This window comes from Oxyura jamaicensis, chromosome 2, assembly GCF_011077185.1.
Source record: "Oxyura jamaicensis isolate SHBP4307 breed ruddy duck chromosome 2, BPBGC_Ojam_1.0, whole genome shotgun sequence".
In the NCBI taxonomy this organism is placed as follows: domain Eukaryota; kingdom Metazoa; phylum Chordata; class Aves; order Anseriformes; family Anatidae; genus Oxyura; species Oxyura jamaicensis.
In genome coordinates, this window is record NC_048894.1 from 103,184,270 (window position 1) to 103,198,532 (window position 14,263).

A 14,263-nucleotide genomic window follows, 5' to 3' on the forward strand; every position below is an offset into this window, starting at 1 on the left:
TTATTTGTTGTTTGATAAGTGATAAAATAAAATGTTTTTGATAAATAATCAAAATACAAATCTCAAAAATGCTAGACATGTTCTTCCATAATACTTGAGTTCAGAATTACTTATTGCTACTCAGATTATATAGACTATGGGCCCCAACACATTATTCTGAGATGGTTGCTGGTGAAGATTTCTATATGGCTGAAATCCATAGAAGTACATAGATGAGAAAATGTTGCAAGGTGCATTAAATATGTGAGTTCCTATTTCCGAAGGCCATCAGAGAAACTGGGTCCAAATCATAGAGCATGGTGGCACTAGGGCTGTGTAATATACAACAGAAATCAACACAGGTCAATGGACAGCATACAGGGCAGAGCACAACTTTGTTTAAAGCCTTGTTCCCTTTCTTTATGGCCACTCTAACTATAAAAACAGCAGTTGAGAAGAGATTCAATTTTATGCAGCCATATAACAGCCCTAAGAATAAAGGTCATTGTTGAGCCTAATACTCACAAAGAATCCATTTCATTAAATCTACCAGATATTATTTGGTGTAAGATGAATTACTTTTTAGGACTGATCAGAAAAATGTTAATAAAGCGTTTTGGAGTAGAAGAAAAAATTGTAGATAAATCATTTTACCATGATCCTTTATCTTTTTAAAAAAAATAAAAAGAAATAAAAAAAAAATCCCCTAGTACAAAATTAAATATATATGAAAAGTCCTTATTACAAATTAAAAAAAAAAAAAGTCAAATATTTCTATGCCTTTTTTTTTTTATTCCTATTCTATTAGTTCTCAAATAGCCATTATTTTCTGTGCAGCACAAAAAAAATGCTCTGACATTAAATAGAAAAGTGAATATTTTTGGCTATCTAACACAGCATTCCTATATGGGTAGATATTCAAGGAGTAGGTTTTCTATATTTCAAGAAAGCAATACTTTTAAGATATTTAGCAGCATCTCACAACTCTGGTCTCTTCTCAAAACACAGCAATGTAGATAAAATCTCTCTGTTTATTCACATCCAAAAATTAATTAGTATCTGGAGAAAGATAAATGAGGCTGCAAATGATTTCAGAGAATTTTGTAAATCTGAATGGTCATATGTTTGAAGGAAGAAGATCCGTAAGGAGTGGATTCCTTACTTCCAGGTTAATTAAATATGGTGTTCTTAATATGAGAGTGTGAGTAGTGTTTTGGATGAAACATCATGCCATATACATTATAGGTTATCATTTCATGAGAAGCACCAATCACTAAATAAGCAATAAATTAAAAAAAAAAAAAACAAAACAAAACAAAACAAAAAAAGCCATAAGGACCATACAACTTCTTCTGGCATTCTTAACCTGTTTATGCCCTTTTTCACATTAATACTACAGAGAACAGTCTTCTACCACAGTTTATCCAAGTAAGCAATTGCTCTTTGAGATGAATTGCTAGAATTTGAAACACTGTCTAGAGGCTTGTAAGAGTGTAGAATTGTAATCCAAACTATTTTTTCTGAGGCAAGTAGATGTCATTCAGTTAGTGTATAACAGAGATTGTAAATATACTCAGTGTTCATACTTTGGCAGCACTGAAATGTAAATATCAGGAGAAGTTGATGTGGAAACATGATTTCATTCATTCTCTATTTAAGACATCCAGATGTGAAATGAGTAACAGTATATCATGGTAATGATTTCACTTCAGCATAGGAATCCCCTTAGCAGGGAAAGGGTTATCCATTTTTACTTCTTTAGATAAATGCTGTCCAAAGACTCCAGACAGGGAATGGTTTAATTGCAGACGGAGAAATAAATGTAGAGTGCTTTATATAAAAGAAAAAAATCTAAGGAAGGAAGGAAGGAAGGAAGGAAAGAAGGAAAGAAGGGAGGAAGGAAGGAAGGAAAGGACAGATAATCATTCTTCACTACAGCTCACTTTATAGAGGTGTATTTTTTTGTTTCTGTTTTTAAAACCTTGTAGACATTCGGGTTATGATTATTAAATGTGTTGTTAGTATCATTATTCCATTTTATTCCATATTATTCCATTTCTCTCATACAGATCCTATCTCTCAGTATCTGCCATTAGCATTCAAAGCTCTTCTCTAACAAATTTTTCCCACTTACTGCGCTACTGCTACACAACATGGCTGTTGCTTGATTCTTTTCCCAGTGCTTTACAATTGGACATCATGCTTCCTTCAAGGCTGGACACCTGATGTCCCAGTGAGGTTTTGGTTTGATTTGTTTTTCTTCTCCACTGTGGGGTGCTGCCCTTAGAAGTTCCCCGTCTGTGGAATATTTTAACAGTTAATAAGAAAGTACTTTTTTTGTTTATGTGCTCTTATTTTTCCTTGATAAGAATTAGCAAGATAAGGAAATCTACACTTCATCTATGAACTTCTACCACAGCATCTTTGTGCACAGCAGCATTCATATGAAAGCTTCATACAGAAAAGGAGTAAGAGAGAAGAAAACACACACTATGCAGTTGACCCATTGTGAGAGTGACACAAGATCAAACCCTCTTCTTTAGCTGGTTATGCAACTGTGACTAGATAAGGGACAAGAAGCCCTTCTTTCCTGTAGCCTAGCATAAGTAGTAAAAGGCATTTTGATATACTTGCTCTCTTGATGGCCACATGGAATGTTATTCCCTTCAGCATGTCTCAGAGCACAGAACTTGACAAGATTAACTGTGATTCATTAAGTATATTTTCCAGAGTCAGTTTAAAAAAATAAAATAAAATAAATAAATAAATAAATAAATAAATTGCATGTTTTTGCCTTACTTGTACATTGTTTCATTACTTAGAAACTTTATAGCTCTAGATTTGTTGATGAAGAGTATCTGAAGAGCATACAACTTTGAGGAAGTGACTGGAAATTGAAATTTAGCAACCAAAATGATACCTCTTCTGTATTTTTTAATGAAAATCCTTCAACAAGTACACATAGACGCTGTACAGGTGGAAGCATGGGATCTACTTAAAATATGAAGTCCATTCAATCCTATGACTGCTGCTAAACAAACTAGTTTGGCAGTTTTTAATTAGTTGTGTAATCTCCAAGAGAAAAAAAAAAAAAAAAAAAAAAAGAGGAAAATAAAAACAGCTGGTGGGCAGCTCAGTGGGGTGTTTTAGAAATTATACACTAGGACATACAAAGAAAGGATAGGAAGTGACATATAACTATAAAATTTTCCTTGAACAGCACTTTCAGCTTTCAGTACCCCAACAAAAGGGCCATTTAGGAATAGGGATATTCAATAATAATCATTAAAAGCATGGAGGAAATGGGAATCTGCAGAGAAAAGAAATAATTAAACAAATGTAATAACTGAATAAAAGAAGCTGAAAAAAAAAAAAAAAAAGACAGTTTAAAAAAGTAAGAGACATGTTGAGAGTAGCCAGTCATGTATGTTGTATAGCCTTTTGATAACAATATAAAATACACTCAATTAAATAAAGGAGAAAAATATATATATTTTAAAGGTGAAAGTAGCTTTTGTTACAACTTGTTTTACCTGAACTTATTTTGGAAGCCACTGTTACCACCAGCTTTAGAGTATCATTTTAAACCACTCATACAAAAAAATTTGGACGTCCTCATGCTGAGCTGGTGTCATATACCCTTCCACAACAAGCATAAGAGTACAAAATGTAGAAAGACATGTAGCTCTTCTTAGGAAAACAGCAAAGTGGTAGCAAAAGGGTACCCTAGAGCAAAGCAGAATTGTAAATATACTTGAAAGAAGATACTAGAACACTTTCATAAATGAAAAGTAGATCTGGTAGCCTAATAAATATACATTCTGAGTTGATCAGCAAAGTAGACTGAATATTATTTTTAGATTTTTAAATGAGATCTAATTGGTCTGGCAAAAGTAGTATTTATGGGAAAAGCATCTTGTGCATATTTCTGTACATCAGTCATTTAATTCTAGTTCAGTTCTCCATTGCTATACAGCACAAAAGGGTCTTCTTTTATTCATTGGGGGAAAAAATGCAGGTTCTAGTGCAAGCTTTAACTTTGTTTAACAAAGTGGAAGGTATGCCTTGGTACTGAGCCAAGATGTAGCCTGCTACTTAGTGACAAGTAATTAGACTACAATTGTTTGGATCAAGCAAAACAATTAATTAAATAACCACAAGGAGTCTGAAGCATAGAATTGTGCAGGTCAAAACTGAGAGCAATTAAGCTTTTGTGAAACCTACAATGTGAACAACTTATGTGCAGATGATCCCTGCATAGCTGATGGCATAGCAAGCCATTTGTCCTGTGACAGTCAGAAATGGAGATTGAAATTACAGCCATAAGCACTGCTCTTTCCGGGCATTGCTTTTGCTCTACTACTACAAATGTTCACATTGTCAATTCGGTCAATTCAGTCCATCTTCATGGATGCCACGTGATCCAACATAAGGGAAATCTCTTCTGGCATCATCTGGGTATGTAATGTTTTCCTCTCACAAGTTATATATTGCACTTCCCAGTCTACAAAAGCTTCATACCAAACCAGTGTCCCGGGAATTAAAAGCAGCAAATATTGACTCATTCTTTCAAGACGGCTGGAAGAACAGTCTTTCTTACCTTTGACATCAGACCAATATGTAAAAGTCTTGATAAGCTGAATTAACTGGTGAAACAACCAGTTGCAATACACTGATGCAGCAGATTTGAACAGGACAAAGTCTATTATATTTCAGATAGGCAGCCAGAACATTTTTACCACAGCATGAGATTTTATTTATCTGGCTCCATGAGGATAGATGAAAGGAGATACGTAAAATCTATATGTTTGCAATGGTGTCTGTAGTGTCTGTTGTTGTTTCACCATTATGGGCAGCTAAACTCTACTACAACCACTCTTTCACTCCGCCTCCTCAAAGGGAGAGGGGGAGAAAATACAATGGAAAAGGGCTCAAGGGTTGAGATAAGGACAGGGATATAACAAAACAGACTTAGTGAAGGGAAATTACTATAATTTGTTGCCTATTACCAACAGACTAGAGCACTGAGAGCTAAAAGCAGACTAAAAACCCTTCCCCCTTCCCCTTCCCCCCTCTTCTATACCCTCCCCCCAGTTAGTGTAGGGGAATGGGGGCTGTGGTCAGAACCTACCACTTTGTCTCCACTGGTTCCACCCATGGGATGCCATCCTTCCTGAACTGATCCTGTGTGGGCTTCCCACAGGCAGCAGCTCTTTAAGAACTGCTCCAACATGGCTCCATACCACAGGGTCCATCTGTCAGGTGCAAACTGCTCCCACATGGAAATGGTCCACCACAGGCAATGCATTTTGGGTGCTGTGTGCAGTTCTCATCCTCACATGACCAGAAAGGATATATAAGAACCAAAGGATATATAAGAACCAAAAAGTACAGATCAATAAGGAAAATCAGAGGTATAGAACAGCTTCCATAATATAAGGAATGTCTAAATGTAACAGGTTTCTTCTTTCTGGAAGAAAGACAGCTGAGACCATATATGGCATGGATCTATAAAACTGTGAGTAGCAGGAAAAAAGATAATAATTAGTCATTTTTTCCAGTACAGAGCACAGGAGTACCATGTGAAAACAACAAGCAAAGAGTTCAAGCCAACATCAAAATAAATAAATAAATAAAATATAGATTTCTTTGTACTTGTGGAGATCAGCTGCAGAAATCCTTGTCACTGTGTGCTGTGAATGCAGCTTCTACTGCAGAATTTGCACAAAATGATGGGGAAAAAGAATTGAAAATAAATAAATAAATAAATAAATAAATAAATAAATAAATAAATAAATAAATAAATAAAAAGGACTTCATCGTCAGAATGTGTCCTGTCTGTGAACTGTGTGAGGCTATTTTACTAGTAGTATCCAAGCATTTATAACTGTCCACTATTACAGGCAGGACTCAGGCACGACAGACTAGTTGTCTGGCTATATAGCCAATTCCTACACTCTTCTGTTGAATTACAGAAGTAATTCTGAGCAGCTGAAACTTTATTCATATTATTTATATTTTAAGTATACAAATACGCATTTTGCATATAAATTCTCAGCAGTGTAGGGAAATGCTCCAAAGCTGGACACAGTTTCCTCCATGTAACAAAGTTTGCTCAGCTATATTCAGGCATATTTCATAGTTTCATTAAGCCAATGGGATACACTTTATACACTTCTGTACAAAATGAGCAGAAGCAAGATGAAAACATCTCAAAAGTACTGGAAAATACAACTAATCTCAAAAAATGTGTCACAACTATCAAATATATTGTTACTAATTTAGTATACTGGCAACAGGAGAGCTTCTTAATATATATAAATACCATTGTCATTGAATGCTTCACTCCTAGCACTACTGGCAATGCTGAAAAGGGAGAAAGAGTCTGTTTTCAATGAAGCAGGAAAATGCTGAACTTGATTTAAAGCAAACTGTTCAAACACTGGTTGTATGATAATAAATGATTACTGAACCTCTTAAAAAAATATGGCAGCCTATACCCCTCACCTGATTAGAAGGATATTCATTAGAGTGAAATGTCATACTTTTTCTGTCTGAATATTTATCTCTGTACTTAGCAACAGATGCAAATAAGATGGAGATATAAAAATCTAATTTATTTTGAATATTTACTTCTTTAGATATTACAAAATAGACTTTGTTTCCAATTACCTTCACAATTACCTTCACAAAAAAAGTACTTCTCCACTCACTGTATAAAAAATACCTTAAGGCTGCCCAAAACCAGTGTGCAATGTTCTTCGCTTCAGTCAATGAGCTTTAACAGAAACCAATGCATTTTAACTGAATTTTTGTTTATCTCAAGCAGCACATCTTAATGAAATCAATACATTCTTGCTGAAAGCCTCATGAATCCATTGGAAAGAATACATTTTTACTGAAACCAATATACAGTTTTATAATGTCTGTATGTTTTAGTGAAAGCATGGCAATACATTTTAGCTGAAACCAATATGTTTCTCCAGGGCTGATACCAAAGAAACCCTATTTTATAGTGAAACCAGTACTTTCTTACTGAAACTTATATTCCATATTCCCAAGCCAACATTGTCAGGCTAAATGAAAGCTATGTTTTATCTTAGTGAAGGAATCACATACTTTCAAGATTATCTTAAAGCAGAGAGGTTTGCAAAGCTTATATTTTAGTATGTATATGAAATAAGAAGCACATCATAAGGAGTCATTCCTAGACAGATATATCTTCTTGGTTTTACATTTTATGTAGTTTTGCAACATATATGCATTCACTCAAATGAGTAATGATATAGATAGTTTATTTTCATTCTCATTAGACTGTCACTAATATTTTTTTCCCACTTTATATGCAAACTGACTTAAAATAAGTCAGCATTATGGCTGATTTGCACTTCAGAGCTGAGGAACAAAGCAGTGGTTAATGATTTTGTTGTAGACTAGAAGTGATTTATTATGTAAGATTTTTGTAAGAATTGTTTTCAGTACATCAGTTTCAGTATTTTTCTTGACATTTTGACAAGATGTGCTGATCTGTATTACTTAGAAATATTTTGAGTACTCTGGTATATGTAGCTAATGATTTGTGATCCTTCTAAGTGTTTTAATCGATGCAATTAATGTGAATTAGAAGGCTCCATCTGAATTTCAACAGATCTGAAGAAATGCATAATCTGCTAAAAATTTAGAGTTTTTCTTTCCTTATCTTTTCAGCATAAAGAGATAAAATAGGCAGAGCAAGAAAACTAGCAGTAGGGTGACTTTCAATTAAATTGTTTTAGAATTACATGATACAGCACAGAACCATAAGGCAGTTAAACAAGAACGACAAATATTACACAATTGCTGTTCTCACTACAGCCATATCTAAATATTATTTTCAGTTAAACCAAATATATCATCATTTTCTAATGAGAACCCAATTATGATGAAAGATTACAGGAATTAAACATAGCTCACCAGGCTAAAAATATAGTTGTTTGACTGTGGTGAGTTATGGGCTAGAAGTCCAGATCCTAAATCTGATCATCTACAAACTGAAGAGGACAAAGGGTTTCCCCAATTCCCAGAGAAAATTTATTGAATTTTTTCAGCAGTAATTACCTCAGAGCTGTAATTGTTTTCCTTAAGATGACCTTGACTGTGGAATTATAAGGAATTTTTCAGTTTCAGTATCCACTTGCTCATGGACTGCTTGCTGAAGTACAAAAGACATGGAACAACATGGAACACTCCCAACTCATCAGCTGCTGTTCAGTATTCCTGTCTGTGCAGATGAGATCTGGAAATTTCAAGGACTAAAGAAAACATAGCCTAGCCATAGCAAAGCTTGCTTTAGCAAGCTTGCTGGTTCACAGAGCTGACCCACTTATAATTCTCAAGAAAACAAACTGGACATTTTATCTATGAAGTTACACCTTATCACATTGTCAAAAAAATTTGTTTCCCACTAATGATGTTTGAGAAATAATGAATAAAATATAAATGCAATGTAAAGTCAGAGAGGGAATACAATACTGAGGAAAATATATAGTCCAATTAAAATGACTAGCACAGAAAATGGTAGTCTATATTCCTGCTGCAGCTGCTCAGTGAATAGTTTTCTTCATGTACAATAGGTTGCCTTGGGGGTGATTGATCTGCTTCCAAAAAATATAATCACTGGTTTCCAAAGAATCTGAAAGACAAAGTGTAACAAGACCATGCACTATACTAGTATTAAATTTTACCTCTCCTCATTATTTAGATCCCTCTGGCAATTTTCCCTTAATAAGTTCCTATAGTGCTTTGCTGGGTTCCTTTTTTCTAAAACATATTTTATTCTTCCAAATGAGCATGGTCCACTCATCTTGACATATCTTCTACATCTTCTCTTTCTAATTGCTGATCTTGGTGTCATACCATTTCTTGCAAGAATTATACAATAAGTGCTGTTCTTATATTTATTTTAGAATTCATACTTTGTCCACTCATTTTTCCACACAATGAAAAAGGATAAATTTAGTTGCTCAACCTCATCCTTTTCTATGTCATCACTGTAACACACTCGATTTCAAAAAGGAATTAAAGTTTAGGATTTTAAATGCAATCTTAACATGAGTAACCATACAACAGATACTTTTAAAATGCTGCTTAACTAAAATCAAAACAAAATAATTTCAATACTCCATTAGAATTTCAAGTGTCAATTTCAGGTTTTCATGATCACAGAAACAAACAAGTTTTAAATTCATGGTTAATTCTAGAAGCATTTAATAATAATCACATGAAAATTGGGCATCTGGCTTCCATAATCACATAAGTGTATGTTTAATATTAATGCTTTGTAGTGATGACATTCAAACAAAATTCACAGTCTTGGTTGATCAAACACAGGACATATGGACACATTATATATACTTCATGGATGTAATACAGAGGATATGAATAAGGTCATTTATAGGATATATGGTCACAGCCTACTGTCCTCATTCTATCAATCTTGACATAGAGGTATAAAAAAAAGTTGCAATATGTATGAGATCTTGAAGGACTTACCTTTAGATTAGAGATTCTAGTACATGTGTATAGAATCATAGAATATCCTGAGTTGGAAGGGACCCATAAGGATCATCGAGTCCAAATCCTAGATCCCCAAAGGACCACCCAGAAAATCAGACCATGTGTCTGAGAGCATCGTCCAAATGCTTCTTGAACTGTGGCAGGCTAAGTGCCATGACCACTGTCCTGGGTAGCCTGTTGCAGTTCCTGACCACCCTCTTGTGAAGGTGAAGAACCTTTTACTGATATCCAACCTGAACCGCTCCTGAACCTTCAAGCCATTTTCTCGGGTCCTATCGCTGGTCACCAGGGAGAAGAGATCAGCGCCTGCCCTTCCTCTTCCTTCATGAGAAAGCTCTAGACCACAATGAGGTTTCCCCTCAGTCTTCTCTTCTCCAGGCTGAAGAAACCAAAACCAAAACCTCAGCCACTCCTCATACATCTTGCCTTCCAGATCCTTCACCATCTTTGAAGCCCTCCTTTGGACACTCTCTAGCAGCATTATGTCTCTTATACTGACACACCCAAAACTGCACCAGTTCTGCAGGACTGATCTCCAGCATCTCATCCCCCAGTCTGTACATATAGCCAGGGTTGCTCCTTCTCAGGTACAGAATCTGATGCCTACTCTTGTTAAACTCTATATTGTTGGTCATTGTCCAGCTTTCTAATTTGTGTAGATACCTTTGCAAGGCCTGGTTTCCTTTGATCAACTAGATGGGTGATCTTGTCATAAAATATAATTAAGTCTGTTAAACATGACCATGTGAACCCATAGTGGCTGTTACCAGTGTCTGCATTGTCCTTCAGTTGGTTTTCAATAACTCCCAGAATAATCTTGCCCATAATTTTACCAGGCACTGAAGTGAGACTGACAGGCCTATAATTGCCAGGATATTCTTTCTTGCACTTTTTGAAAATTGGGACCACATTTGTCAGTTTTCAGTCAACTGGGACGTCTCCAGATTCCCAAGACCATTGAAAAATAATTGAGAGAGGTTCTGCAATGACATCAGCCAGTTCTCTGAGTATCCTGGGATGAATTCCATCAGACCCAATGGACTTATACGCATCCAGGTGGAGCAGCAAATCCCACACATGTTCAGGGTTGACTCGGAGTTTATCATTTTCACAGTCACAGTCCTCCAACTCAGGGCATCTGGGGTCCCAGAACCCATCACTGGTGTTGAAGATAAAAATGAAAAATTCATTTAACTTCTCTGCTTTTTCTATGTTTCTATTTATTAGGTGACCATCTTCATCAAGTATCAAACCAATGTTTGCTCTGGTCCTTCTTTTCCTGTTAATGAACTTTAAAAAATCCTTTTTTATTGTCTCCCACACTGCTGGCCAGCTTCAACTCTAGCTGAGCCTTGGCCACATGAATTTTCTTTCTTTACAAAGGAAAGCAGAGTCCCTATAGTCCTTCCATGTTGCTGCACCTTGCTTCCAGTGACCATATACTTTCTTTTTTCAACTAATCTCTTGAAGAAGATCCCTGCTTAGCCAAGCCATTCTTCTGTCCCATCTCCCTTCCCCCTCCCCACCAATGCTTGACTTCTGACGTTTTGAAATTTTCCTGTGCTCTTAAGAGGTCATACTAAAAAAATGACCAGCACTGATGACTGATGGACTCCAATGTCTTTAAAAGCATTTCCCCAGGGAAAACTCACTAACTAGTTCTCTGAGCAGTATGAAGTGCATCTCTCCCCAAATCAAGGGTTGAATTTCTGGTGTCAGTTTGTTGTGGTTTAAACCAGACGACAGCTAAGCACCACATAGCCATTTGCTCACCCTCCCCCCCCCATCTCTGGGATGGTGGAGAAAATCAGGAAAATAAAGCCTGTGGGTTGAGACAGAGACAGCTTATTAGGACAGAAAATAAAATAATAATGATAATGATAATAGTACTACTAATAATAATGTGTACAAAACAAGTGATGCACAATGCAATTGCTCACCACCTGCTGACCGATGACCAGTGCACCCCCAAGAAGCCAGTCACCCCCATTCTGGCTAGCCACCCCTATCTATTGTTTAGCATGACGTCAGATGTTATGGAATACCCGTTTGGCCAGTTTGGGTCAGCTGTCTTGGGTCCTGCCCACTGACAGGACAAAGTGAGAAGCTGAAAAGTCATTGGCTTAGTGTAAGCACTGCTCTGCAACAATTAAAACAAAGTGTGTGTAATCAACATTTTCTCATCCTAAATCCAAAACATAGCCCCCTACCAACAACTAGGAGGAAAATTAACTCTATCCTAGCTGAAACCAGGACACAGTTTTCCTCCTATCACCAAAGATTTTGAATTCAGCTACCTCATGGTCACTACAGCCAAGGTCACCTATCGCCATTTCACCCAGAGGACCTTCCCTGTTTATAAGCAACGATTCCATAAGGGCACCTTTCCTTGTCGGCTCTCTTATTACCTGTACCGAGAAGTTATCATTGAGATGCTTCAAGAATCTCCTGGACCTGTTTGTATCAGCTATGTGCTATTCCCAGTTGACATCTGGCAGGTTGAAATTCCCCATAAGGACAAGGGCAGCTGATCTAGAAGTCTCTCTCAGTTCCTTAAAGTATAGTTCATCCGTGTCATCATCCTGGCAGGGTGGTCTATAGAATACTCCCACAACTATATCCCCTTTATTTGCTTGTCTCTTAATCCTTATCCAGAGGCTCTCAACCATGTTGTTAGCAACTGCAAGCTCCGTACAGTCCAGTGCCTCCATTACATAGAGCACCAGCCTCTCGCCTTGTCTGCCCTGCCTATCCGTTCTCAAGAGCCTGTAGCCATCCATCATATCACACCAGTCACAGGCCTTTTCCCATCAGGTTTTGATTATGCCAGTGATGTTGCAGCTCTGGGACTAGGCCAAGGCTTCTAGATTCTCTTGCTTGTTTCTCATGCTCCTTGTGTTTGTACAGAAACATTTTAGATGTGCACCACTGAACCCAGCCCCTCATGGGGTGGACTGAAGTGTCTTGTCCCTCTATATTTGGTACACAGTCCCACAGCTTATTGCTGGCAGGCCCAATTTTGTCCCTTTCACCTCTCAAATCTAGTTTAAAGCCCTATAAATCAGCTTTGCTAACTCCTGGGCAAAATTCCTTTTCTCCCTCTGAGAAAAAGTACTTCCCACCAAGAGCCAGTAGGCCTGGTGTCATATAGAACTTCCCATGATCAAGAAACCCAAAATTACCTCAGTGGCACCAGCTTCAGAGCCATGTATTGATCTGCTGGATCTGCCTGTTCCTTTCAGTATTGATCTCCACTACTGGAAGGATGGAGAAAAACACTGCTTGTGCACCTGATTCTTCAACCAATCACCCCAAAGCTGTATAGTCCCTTTTGATCACTCTTGGACTTTTCTTCGCTACCTCACAACTGCCAACATGAAAAAACAATAAAGGGTAATAATCAGTACCAGGAGACTGACTTTCCAAGTGACATCTCTTACCCTGGCCCCAGGGAGACAGCAGACTATGGGTTGGGTCTGGACAGCAAATAGGGCCCTCCATTCCCTTCAGAAGTGAGTCCCCTATGACAATAACCCTTCTTTTTTTCTTGGTGGAGATTGTTGTGATGCAGGGCGTAGGGTGACTTGCCCTGGGCAACTCCCCCAGTGTGGATGGACCTTTGTCCACATCGTCATTTGCCTGCCAATCCAGTTCCAGAGCCTCATACCTGTTGTGTAGGGGCACCTGGGAAGGTAAGGTGGGCAGCAGGGGAGTTCATCTGCTGCACCAAGCAGGAACACTCTTCCACTCCCCCCGTATCTTAGGTCCCTTCCCTCTCCCTAGTGGCAAGAGGGTAGGGGAACCTTGGTTTCTTGTGTAGTGGGTGGCTGAGAAGGCGTCTCACAGGTGGTAGAGCACCACCTCACCAGTCAATCTCCTTCTCTGTTTCCTTGATACTCTTCAGATTGCCCACCACCTCTCGAAGCTCTACCACCAGGCAAAACAGTTCTTCACCCTGGGCACACCTCCCACAGCCGTGCTCTGTACTGACATCTTGCAATAGCATGTGTGCAGCACACCTGGCAGCCTGACACATGGGTGGCAGCATTTTCCCCAGAGCTCTGCCTGTGAGGTTGCATCAGCTGTGGTGGGTGCTGAGCTCCAGGAGGCCATAGCCTTGTGCCAGGTGGATACCATCGCTCCCTGATCAAGCTGGCCAACCTTCAGCTCCCTCCCTGCATGCATTGCTGCACAAATTGCATCTCCACTCCCCGACTGACTGACTTGCCACACCCTGTTTGCCTGCCCTGTTCACCATGCTTCTGGTCACTCACAGTCCCCAGGGGCTGCCTTTCTACAGGAAGGAGGGGGAACAGATGCTCCTGGCTGTGCCCAAGCCTCCTCAGCTGCCCTTGAGAGTGCTGCTGGGTCCTGGTACCTCAGGTGGCCTCGATGCAGGAAAAGCCCCTGCATGCAGCGATCCCCTGCTCTGCTGTGGAATGCGTCTGCCCCAGATCCTATTGCCTCAGCTGTAACAACAGGAAGATTAGAGATGACTTGATCAGGGCCATCAAAAGTCAACACAAGGAACTGGTATGATAGCAAGTATCTTGCAAACCAGGAAGAAAGGAGTTTCAAATGTGCAAAACTGAAATTAGGCCTGAAATTAGGGATAGGAGGAATATTACCTTGAAAGGTAATTAATGACTGAAATGGTTAATCCAGGGACACTGAAGATTATTGCGTGTGTTGTGAAGTCTTTTAGCTGACATCAAAGCTAGTGCTCTTT